The following is a 12,174-nucleotide window of genomic DNA, read 5'->3' on the forward strand; positions in this document are numbered from 1 at the left end:
TCTAATCAAATATTATCACCAGTTAGAATGAACACCCGAATATATATATATATATAACGTTCTAAAAATCTAATAAGCAACAATATTGTAGGATAGAATAATCAATCTTTGGCATTTCCAAGATCATTTACAATCTTAAAAGGAGAAGAATAGATGAGCAAGAATAGATAATTCATGCAAGGAAATTCATATAGATAATTCATGCAAGGAAATTCATGAAGTATTGACATCATTAAAAAGGGAAGAAAGGAAGATGAAGATTCTCTAGGACAAAAAAACCCCATCAAACGTGATTTTTACATCAAACTCTGCATCTATCTCAACCAATTCATCCAAAACTCAAAAGTAGCCAACCCAACAAAGTACCAAAATAAAATGGTATCACATTCAGTGACATCAAGTTCTTAGAGTTGCATTTTCATCAACTCCTACGAATCCATTTGCCACACAAATTAGGTATTTAGCTACTTTGCTTCACCATATAGAATTGTGTACTGCTCCTTGAACTTGTAAGTACTCACTGATGGTTCTGCTGTATCTTCAAGTAATGTAATAAAGGTGAAACTGGAGCTGAGATTTCTTTGGTAAAAACACATTGGATTTGTAAGTACTCACTGATAGTTCTGTCGCATTTTCAAGTAATAAAAGTGAAACTGGAGGTCTGAGTTCTTTGTTGGTTGCAAAGACATTGAAGCATATATTGTAACCTGAAAATAGATAGATTCAGAATTCATCACCAAAATGTTACATTAGCAGCATCTTATGCGATAAAATGCACATTTATGGAGGATTTAGATTCCAGTAGATGCTAGGCGCATTATTTTGTTTAAGCGAAGTAGTGTTCTCTCTCATCTTTAAATAGTGTAGGACATGTCACTACATAGCTCATGAACATTTAGAAAACTTGTGAATGGCCAAGGACCAATGAAGTGAAAACATAATGCCCTCTCTATCTATTTTTTTCCAGTCAGAAGCATCATGATACAAGACTAAGTAGAGCACTGTAAATTGCATTTACTTCGAGTAACCAAATTAAAATTCAACAAAGTAGCTAAACTCCCTTTTAAATTCTCTGACTAAACTGCTTGACATAAATCTCATTTCGGCCATGCACAATTCCTTTCTTTAGACAGTTTGGCATATCATAACAGCTCTAGAAAGATTCTAAACTACGACACATTATCATATCCATAATTATAGAAGTATAAGAGAAATAACGAAATTAAAGAAAAAGAAAAAGAAAAAGACATGCAACAGAAATCGCACTTGAAATTCTAGCTCAAAGAAAGCAAGTATACATCTATCAATTTTATAATGAGGGAAATGCATAACTTCGTAAGGTCAAAAATGGAATAGAGAAAGGTACTTGATTGCAAAGAAAACTTTGGCAATACCACGATTGTCGGTCCACTTTATTCCAACCTAAAAAAGTTCATTATGCAAGAAGACCATATACCATATTATCCCTAACATGGAAAATAAGTAGTGAATCAAGTCATTGACTATGTACTACAAAGACTAACAAGGAATATGTTAATGTAAAAAGTAGTATTTGAAAAGAAGGCCCAGCTCCAAGTTGTTCAAGAATAGTGGAGTAGAGTTTTGACCCTTTGACTTAGGATTACAGCGTCCAAGAATAAGTCTCACTTTTGAGCAAGCCAGTCGAACGGGACAGGACGGTAGGGGACTGTTTTGGGGGGACGGGACAGGAGGGGGACTTTTTAAAGGGGGACTTAAGGGGACCGGGATCAAGGGGGATTTTTGGGAGGGCCCGTCTCGTCCCCACTCCAGATCGGTCGGGACGGGTTGCGGAGGGGGGGGGGTGATGGTGGATTTTTTTTAATTTATTTAAATATTTAATTTTAAAGTACTAAACGGACACAATTTAATATAAAACTTCAAACGGCTAGTTTTTTAAACTTATAACAGTTAGTTTTTTAACTTATTATTTAATATTAAATTTTCAAGTCTTTATAAAAAATTTAAAACCTGGATTTATTTTTAAGTATTTATAAAAGGAGAAAATAATTTCAAGTAAAAACTTTACGTGAAATTACGAAATATCATTTCAAGTCTTTATAAAAATTATAAAGAATTGCATTTTTTTAGTAGTTGCTAGTTATAAAAATAATGTCAAGTAAGAATTTTACGTTTATTTATTCAATAGAACTTTTAAATTTCATAAAGGTTGATTCAAAGTCTCAAATACAAGAAGAGCGCCTAATCTACACAGCCACCTTCTAGGAAGGGTTCTGTTTCAATTAGGCCTCTAAGTTACAATAAAATCACCTAATCTATGCAGCCACCTTCTGGGAAGGGTTCTGTTTCAACTAGGCCTCTAAGTAGCTAATTAGAAATTATCACACTAAAACTTGTATGGATCTATGTACATTTTTTCTAAATGTCGTATCGCTTCCGTTGGATTCATTTCTGGAATAGGCACTTCTAGTTGATGGTCCATAAGTTCCATCCTGTCATCGCTGCTAGTGTTGATTATCTCTTCATATTCTTCTTCTTCTTGGCCGGTTCATTTTGGTAGTCCACAATTTCTTCTTTCTGCGTTGATCCAATCTCTGAATAAGACAGAAATCTCCAAGCTATCTTGTGGTAATGAATGTATGTGATCTCCGAGTTGAAATCTTGTCACGCTAAAAGCTGCTTCCGAAGCTACTGATGATGATTGAACAGCTAAGATATCTCGAGCCATTTTTTAGAGTAATGGAAATGACTTGTCACGCTCCCTCCACCATCCTAAAAGATCTTCATTGTCGTAATCATCCGCAATGATGCTTTCAAGTCCTTGATTAACATAAGCATCAAGATCACTTTCATTTTGAGCAGAAGCAATACCAAGCCATGGAGCATCCATTGATTTATCAAATTTTCTATTGCCAAATTTAGCCTTACTTTTTTTGCGAAGGACGTTTATTTCCATCTCTACTTTGCAAAGATTTATAATTAGTATACAGTATTTTAGCATTTAATTCTATGCTACGTTTACACTCTTCAACAATTGGATGTTCATAGGAGGAATTTCTAACTGTAAATAAATTCTTTCAACAAGTCCACAAGCTCCTCTTAATTTTAAAGATGGGTCAAGTATACAAGCAATCAAATAAATATCGGGAATAGGAAAAAAATACTTTTTAAATTTGAGAATCATTTCATCAACGGCTTCCTCATGTTCGTTTGATTCTCTATATTCTGAAAATAATTTTGTAAGTCCACAAATATAAAATAACATTTGTGCAATAATAGGATAGTACAAACTGGAAAATTGTTTTGTTGCAAAATAAAAATTTTCTAAAAAAATACATAGCCCTTCAATATCATTCCAATCACTATCTTGTATTTGTTCATTGGGATGATAATGATGTGCATTAGAAACATATTGAAGGGGTTTTTGATATTGGTGAGCAACAAGTAGCATTTCATATAAAGAATTCCAACTAGTACAAACTTCTTTTGGAAAATTTTTCTAACTGGCAATTTTTGCTCAACACAATTTTTTTTTAAACATATTAATTCTACTTTGCTTATGAGCGTTAAAAACATATTGACAAGCATATCGTATTTTTTTTAGACAACCATCAAATAAATCAAGACCATCTTTTACAACTAAATTAAAAACATGCACATTGGACATGAAAAATATCAACGTACATTGGGCAAACTCTTATGGCCATAAGTTCAGCACACTTAGTAATGGAAGAAGCATTATCAAATGTAACAATTAAAACTTTGTCAAGAAGACCATATAATTGCAAAATTTCTTGAACATTTGTAGAAATATAAGAACATGTTTTTTTCTCATCAATATATTTATAACCAAGTATACGTTTTTGCATATTCCAGTTATGATCAGTCCAATGTGCCGTAACACATAAATAATCATTGCCATCGATACTACGACCTATATCAGAAGTGACAGGCACTCTACCATCTAAGTGATGGAACACACAATGCATATACTGACAATAATCACTCTGAAATTGAAAAACATCGACTCTAACAGTGGATCTAGAAATACCTTGAAAAGTAAGGTTATACATAGCTCTAATATACTGCACAAAACTGGAGTTGAAGGAAAACTAAAAGGCAAAGCCACAAACCGCAACCATTTTAGCTAGTTCTTCATCTTTATTATAAGAAAATTAGTGATAGTGGGTTAGAAGGATTTAAAGTTGGTTGGACCATATTAGATCCCCCAGCAAATCCACCGAGAACGAAACTAGTAGCGTCGCTCGGTGGGTTGTCAAGTCCGACTTCTATTGGGTAACGGGACTAGTAGGTGTAGGTGTCTCATTTAAATCTAATTCCTCTCCTTCTTCTTCTAAATTTTCAAATTGATCAAAATCTAAATTACCATAAACTCTTTCTAAGATTTCATTTTCTAAATCTATATCTTTGGAAATATGAGGAAAAGCGGGGTGAAAACTAAAATCAGTTTCATCAACATGAGTGAAATCTTCCGTATTGTTTCTAACTTGAATTTTAGATTTACTAGAAGAACCACGTTTACGACCACTACCACGACTAAAAGGGTTAGGGATATCGACAGTCACACCTAAAAAAAAATTAGACATATTTTTAAAATATAATAAAATAAAATATGAAAATTAATTGGAATAAAAGACGCTAATAAAATGCAAGAATTAAATAAATTAAATGATGGAACGAGTGTACCAAAAGTCTGCGTAAAAAGGACATAACCGTAAACGTTGAATTGAGATTTGGTTACTTGAAGCTTGAAAGTTGCTTCAAATTCCAAAATCCAAATATTGCCCAATTCATCAAAATAACAATATTTCACCAAATATGATTAACAATTATTAGAGAGAGAGATAATTGATGGATGATTTGTGTGAAAATGAATAAGAATGAAGAGGTATTTATCGTTTAGAATTTGGGTTAAAATGCAATTTATTTAACTTTGAGAGTGAAAATATATTGGAGGGAGGGGGGCTCCAAAAACGGCTATATAGCCGTTTTGTAACGTTTACTTTGGACTCCAACGGTCTGATTTTAACGGTTTTTTTTTATTAAAAAAAAAATCCTGTGGGTCGGGACCAGATCAGCCGGTCGGTACGGGGATTGACCGGACCGGGACTGATCGGGATTTTCCCAGACATCCATCCCACGACCCTAAACCCAAACCCCCTAAAACCACCGGGATCGGGACGGTCTGGTACCGGACCGGGATTGACCCGGCCCCACTGACACCCTTACTTTTGAGCAAGTAAAGCTTAGAGCAGTATGTTTCTAGCAGACATGATCCAAGAATGAGTCTCTCACTTATCGAGCAAGTAAAGCTTATAGCAGAATCTTTCTCAATATGTACTCATACAATCTATTTATTAGCTTTACAACAACGTATTCCTCAATATGTACTCATATTAATGACCTATTAGCTATACATCAGTTGACTTTATTAAACATTAGCGATAGGCTCAGAAACTGACGATTTTAACTATATAATAAGTTAGCAACCACCACTGTTGTCACCTTCAAGTTAAGCTTTGTTTCAACTCTTTAAGCAAGTAATAAAGCAAGAAATAAGGGTGGGGTTAGCTTCTAATTTTGATAGCTAAGTAGATAACTTTTGCTGCATGACTGTTAGCAAATCCAACAATAAAAAATCTATTAGTGAATGCCTTCTTGACACAAGAAAGTGATATATCAGAGGGGCACAAAAGAGGACAGGATAGTATGTAGAATGCACCAAGTTGGATCAACATATTAAATATTTAAATGGAACTTACCCCACATTCCTCAATATGAATACAGGAACTTGATATCTTGACTTATAGCTTAGTCATTTCATAGGGAAAAGGAGAGCTGAAATGATGGAATATGACATATACATGCACCTGCTCACATAAAGGAGTGTTTAGAGACCTTTGTTAATCCAAATCGGTCTGTCCAGTAGTGCAACGACAATACCACAAAAACCAACATCTTCTCCAAATACATCATAACTAAAAAGCAGGACGAAATTTTATCTAAGTACATAGTCATCCAATTGTTAACATGAGCATAACTTTTCCAAGCATGAATCTGAATTTGATTAGTTGAGCTTAGAATAAATAATGTTGATACCCATCAAGTTTATGAACAATTAGAAGTTTGAGGCTTTTACTTCAAGAGAGAGTTTACAAAATAATAGATCCCCTTTATTTGTGCTTAAAGTTGGCCATGACACAAAGTGATAGAGCAAATGACTTAAGATACAATGTAGCAGCCAGATAATGAGTATGGGAAAATCTAATGAAAATAGAGAGCAAAAATAACAAAGCTTATAAAGAATTAAACAATTGTTTATTTATGAGGAATGCTCTTAAATAAGCTTTTCAAAGATCAAGTAACACCCATGTATTGCAACTTTATTAACTAAACAAAGAAGAATAATCCCTTGCTTTTGTCGTTCTACAGAGAAACCATGTATAATCCAAAACTTAAAAAAACCTTCTCCAACTGTCTGCACAAAAGACTCTTACTGAGTGTACTAAATTGGCTGCGAATTACGATTATACAATAGTCTGAAGAAGAAACTGATCCTTTTTTCCATTCAGTATTTTTTTTCTTAGTCACGGAGTGAAAAGCTAGTTACTATTGTAAAAAGAACTCTAACTTCAAATTAAATGAATGTGATAAATTCAAAGAAAACCAATTCAACTAAATGGGTATCAGTTTTCAGTAAGGTATATGCTTTTTGTATAGGAGGACATATAATGTTTATAATAGTACCACAAAGAATTACCGAGAATCAGTGTCCATTGTATAGTGGTACGCAAAGAGCCTGATTTATCGCACAGAATAGGTGAACAAACCTGCTGTAACTATTTTTCTTTCACTTGGAAATTTCATCAAATTGCCTGATTGCATCAAAGTTCTCTTGTTGTTGATATACAAATAACCACATGTATGACAGAATTTATAAAATAGGGTGAAGAAAGAGGATTGAAAATCACAAAATATAGATTAAAAATAAATAATTTCCAAAAAGAATATAATCAAAGGTTTACATGCTCATCAAGAAAGGAAAAGAAAAAATTAAGCGAGGAAGGCTGGTAGGAGAGGGAAATGGGGCTGAAATCAATAAAAAAATGAAGAACCCTCATACCCAAATTGTGAGGCACAATCTGGTTTAAGAAGACCCAAATGGGGTGATTTCCTCTCTTTCTAAAATAAAATGAACTAGGGTTGTATGATTTTATGGGATGGGCAAACGGGTTACAAGTTAAGAGAATTGGGTTTGGGAGCTTATGTGGATCCGAAGTGGCTAATTTTTTTTTTAATGTCGTGGAGTCCAAGTCAGACTTTTATCCATATAAGGGAAAATTTATTAAGTATTCTCAAAGGGAGGGCAAATTTGATCCCTTAATTTAAAGGAGGACAAATTTAAACGATAAACAACACTTGGAGGGTAAATTTGACCCTTTTCCCATTTCTAATGGAGAAATTTCAATAATGTACAATCTAGCATATAAAATTGCATTTGCATAGTCATATTTTTAAAATTACACCCGCACAGCTAATTTTCACTATATACAACATTATACAACAATATACAATTTTATACATCTGGAGTAGACAATGTATCAACCTTGTATAAATGTGCATAATAATGTATAGAGCGTATAATAATGTATAAGGGATGTTTATACCCAAGAAAATTCAATTGTATAAACAATATACAACATTTTTTCAATTGTATTATCACTTCTGTTATATCCATAGTATCCCTGCCTGATGGAATCACGTTTACAGGCTTTTGAAGTGAAGGTACAAATTGGGCCATTTCGGCTAATATTACAAATATGGGCTATTTTGTATAATTATTTTTTCTAAATAGTCATAGAGGGTTATTTTCATTAAATTGAGGTGGGTCATTTGATTATGAGCTTGACACGTGTCTCTCCGTTAAAATTAAGGGCAAAATTGTGCCAAAATATAATAGAAGGGGTGTGTTTGGACCGAAAGTATAACGGTATATTTAGGCGAAAGTATAACGAGGGATATATTTGATCCTTTTCTGATGGTACAGGGGTATATTTGACCCTTTTCCGTAAAAGATATGAAGGGGAGAAAAAATAGAGAACCAATAGCCGCAACGACAACAACTAATTCTCCGAAATAAAAATTCTTAACTTTTGTATGTAATTTGATCAAAATTAAGAAAGAAGAAAACAAAGGGTTAAATGGAAGGGCAGAAGCCAGAAAGAAGAAAATAAAGGGTTAAATGGAAGGGCAGAAGCCTTGAAAAAGCCTTTGAGAGCTTCTGGTTTGTCAACTTTCTCCAAACCGTCAGATTAAGGTTCCATTTTGTTTATATTTTATCTACCATCGTAATAGTATAATTGATGTCGTCGAAGCAGCATATATCATCTACTATCCAAAATAACATTTTGTTTGTGTATGTATATATATTGGGTGTTAGCTTTGGCATACAAAATTAAATAAAAGATTTTAAACTATCATAGCCGTAGAAATATCTTATTGCATTGAAATTTATAAAACTCATACAATGTGAAAGCTAGAGGAGGACTTACGTACTATGACTAATTAAAATGGACATGTGAAATTGGTAGGACTTACTAGTTTACCGTACCTAATAAATTCTAGGAAAGCAAGAGATTCAGTACACCACCCATTAACATCTGCTCTACCTCTCAAAAGTGGTGGAAGAAACAACCAAAAACTAGTGTACAACATAAAACTCAGTGTTAATGGGACTGAGATAATCCTAGGAACCCAAGTTTTGCCATTCCACAATTTCTTTATAACAATTTCTAGAGTCACAGTCACCCCCTGAATGACAAAGTAGCCAAAGACTTTCCCATTGGGGTTCAATCTTCCCGTGTAGTAAAAAAGCAGCTCATGCATTAGCCCAGAAACTAAAAATGTCGTGAGCACAGCGGGAAGTGAGACCCACTTCCTAGGGATCCAGTTCATTGCTATCGATCGTACGGGATTGTATATGGTCAAACGGAGTATACTGGTTACTCTACGGTTCCATCTCCTGCCCCAGAAATTTTGAACTGAGCTAGACATGTAAGGCTCATCAAAGGGTGGCTCGAGCTCGACTCTACTAAACGCTTGGACCATTGTCCTAACCATAGTCAATAGGATCTCTAGCATGAAGTAAATGTGTAGGCAATAGAAGGAGAGGATGATTTTGGATGCAAATAGTCTTTATAGTTGTACATCCTTATCATAATGGCTAGAAGAGTAATCTTGGCAACATGATTCAAAGTTGATTTTGGTCTGATCTTTTTAATGGTTTCAACATCACTAATTGATGAATTTTGAAACTCTATAGGCAAACAAGCCAAGGGAATAAATGTTGAAAGTGGGAGGGGTTGGGTTGATACCAAAGGGCCTTTACCAAAAGCAAAAAGAAGAAGCTTGAAATTTGCTAGCCATGTTATGAAAAGAAAAGTAGTGAAGCCAAGATGAGCTGAGGTAAGATAGAGAGGAAGAATGAAAAAGACGAAAACTATGGGAATTATAGCGAGAAATCTTGATTTGCCTTTAGGAAAGAATTTTGCAGTAGTGTGAGAATAACATAAACATGCCAAAACAATAGTCCACACGACCAAAAAGTTGTGAATTTCCCCTTTCATTTCTCCTTTTCTTCTTTTCTAGCAAGATTTGATGGAATCAAAATATTGGAATATCTATTCTATTTATAGTAGAACACATTTTCTTATGGTTGGGATTGGGGAGGGTGATATTTACCTAATACTCATTGTCATTTATGTCATATAGATTATTTGACTAAACTGCCTCTAATTAAATAGGTATTGAGATTTGATCACATAACACTTAATAGGGGCAAATCATGAAAAATAAGGTTAATTCTTTCTTAATTTGATAAGGGGCATGACTCTTCACAATTCAAGAAAAAAAAAGGATTAGTTACTCTTTTGATGGGAGGGATATTTGAATAACTTTACCTTATTTATGTCTAAGTTATTATATCTCTCTTAAATTCTTACTCTATTTATGAGTCATCTCCATTAATGACAAAATTCTACTAAGTATAAAATAGGAAAAAAAATATTTAATTGTGCCTTGAACTTCTAAAATGATAAATCATTTGAGAGAACTATTTTTAGTAACCACGACATATAATTTGAAACGGAAAGAGTAATGGCCAAGAACTCCGTGTATCTTCCCCGGTTTTCTTTTCCCATTAAATTGTTTGTGTATGCTTTATGACATTTATATCCTTACTTTTGTAGAAGTTATTTACATCTTTACCGTTATAGTCCTAGAAATATAATTTTCTATCATAGATAAAATAATTAAGTGGGCGAAACTAAGAAGTAAAATCAATTTATCGCCTCTTTTATTTTTTATTCTCTTGAAAACAGGGCATGTTCCGAAACTAATGAAAAGAACTTGCAGCTGTCTAATGGTTGGCCTTTTTTGATTCACTTTTTTAAGAGTACTCTTTTTATAAAAGGACCATTTTGACAATTGTTCACATGTACACTTATGTTTTAACATTATAGAAATACTAGAGGGTGCAGGCCGTGTTTAAACACGGGCTCACGTGTTAGCTCTGGAGCAAGTAAAACACACTCCTTTTCGAGATAACTCAAAGTGAAGCAATAGTTACTATAGGACGACGAATCTAAGTCGATAACACAACTAAGCTGAACATTGACAATAACAATATTCTGATCCTGTAAGTTCTTTTTTTTTCCGCACTAAATTCTAGATTAAGTGACATAAAATAACATTGTGATGTACCGCCGTTAGAATTTCAGTGACAAATGTTGCATAAAAATGCCTAGCACACTGTAATGTTCATAATGACTTTCAAATATTTCAATTTTACTTTGTAGAAGACGGATTAATGCGATATTCCAGATATCGATGATTTAGCAAAAAATTAAACAACGTATGTGAGCTTCAAGCGACGTTACAATTATGAGAAGATTTCACTCAGCAACAAAGTTAGTGAAACTTATATATATCAATTGCTTACAAAAGAGTCATTTGTTACCCTCTTCTTAGAATTAAGCCAAATTGTAATTTCTTACAACAGAAAAATAGTTGGAATGTGTATCGTATCGTCGGAAAGAAATGAAATCGGAAGCCAAAGGCCAAACCAGCTGATGTTCCATTGAGGACATCTTGGGGAGTTACGATGCCTCTTGGAAATCTCTAGAAAAGCAGATGGAGTGAGCTGCTAATGACACGTTTATCATACGTGTTTATACTTGCTCAAAAGATTTTTTTTTTTTTGGTAATTGAATAGTGTACACATACATATGCAGAAAGTACAATTTGAAACAGATGTGTTCGTCCCACACAACTCTCACTTCTAATATAGAGTAATTTATGCATCTTTTAAAGAAAGGTCTAAATTTTTTTTGGAGCAAACCGAAACTCTTATGAGAAAATTAGACCACAATCTAAAATTTTATAAGTTATTGCAAACATTAGACGACAATCTAAGATTTTGTCTGTAACATTGAGGCATTGAGCAATATATGAGCAAAAATTAGAACCAAGTCTAATGTTGTCCGGAAGAATAATTTTTCAAGGACTATATTTGCATAACTTTTAAAAATAGAGACAAAATTTAAATAATAATATGACAAAGACACATTTGCGTAAATAAGCCAATCTATTATAGTTGGGCAATTTGCACAATTGCCCTTCATACGGACTGGTCTTAATTTTTGCCCCTCATCTCGCCCGGTCTTTAATTTTGGTCGCCCGCTTAAAAAGGTGGCGAAGATAAGGTTCTAGGTTCAAAACCCAGCAGAGTCAAAAATAATAATAATTTCGGACGAAGTTACATAGAACCTATGCCGGAAACGGCAGACTTTGCCTTATAAGGCAAACTTTTGGCAAAAGCCTTGCCTTGCAATTTTTTTTTTTTAACTGAGCGGAGGTTCGAATCTAGAACCTAAGAATATTTTCGGCCACCTTTTTAAGCGAAGGACAAAAATTAAAGACCAGCAATTTGAGGGTCAAAAACTAAAGACAACCCCAAAAGAAGGCCAGTCCATGCAAAAAAATTTATTATAGTTCAGGTGGACCAGTTTCAAAAGCTTAGCAGACTCTGCTACTTTCAAAATTTTTAAAATGTAGAACATTACTTTTACTATATATAATAAGGGAGAATCCAATTATTTTGTCGTCCTTAATTAC

General features: G+C 33.7%; 1 pseudogene; it reads right to left on the bottom strand.

The window, feature by feature from the left end:
- Nucleotides 1-8,475: 8,475 nt before the first annotated feature.
- On the bottom strand, nt 8,476-9,747 carry LOC132066739 (acyl-CoA--sterol O-acyltransferase 1-like; annotated as a pseudogene).
- Between the last annotated feature and the right edge of the window lie 2,427 nt (nt 9,748-12,174).

Source organism: Lycium ferocissimum, chromosome 8 (assembly GCF_029784015.1).
Source record: "Lycium ferocissimum isolate CSIRO_LF1 chromosome 8, AGI_CSIRO_Lferr_CH_V1, whole genome shotgun sequence".
NCBI classification, from domain to species: domain Eukaryota; kingdom Viridiplantae; phylum Streptophyta; class Magnoliopsida; order Solanales; family Solanaceae; genus Lycium; species Lycium ferocissimum.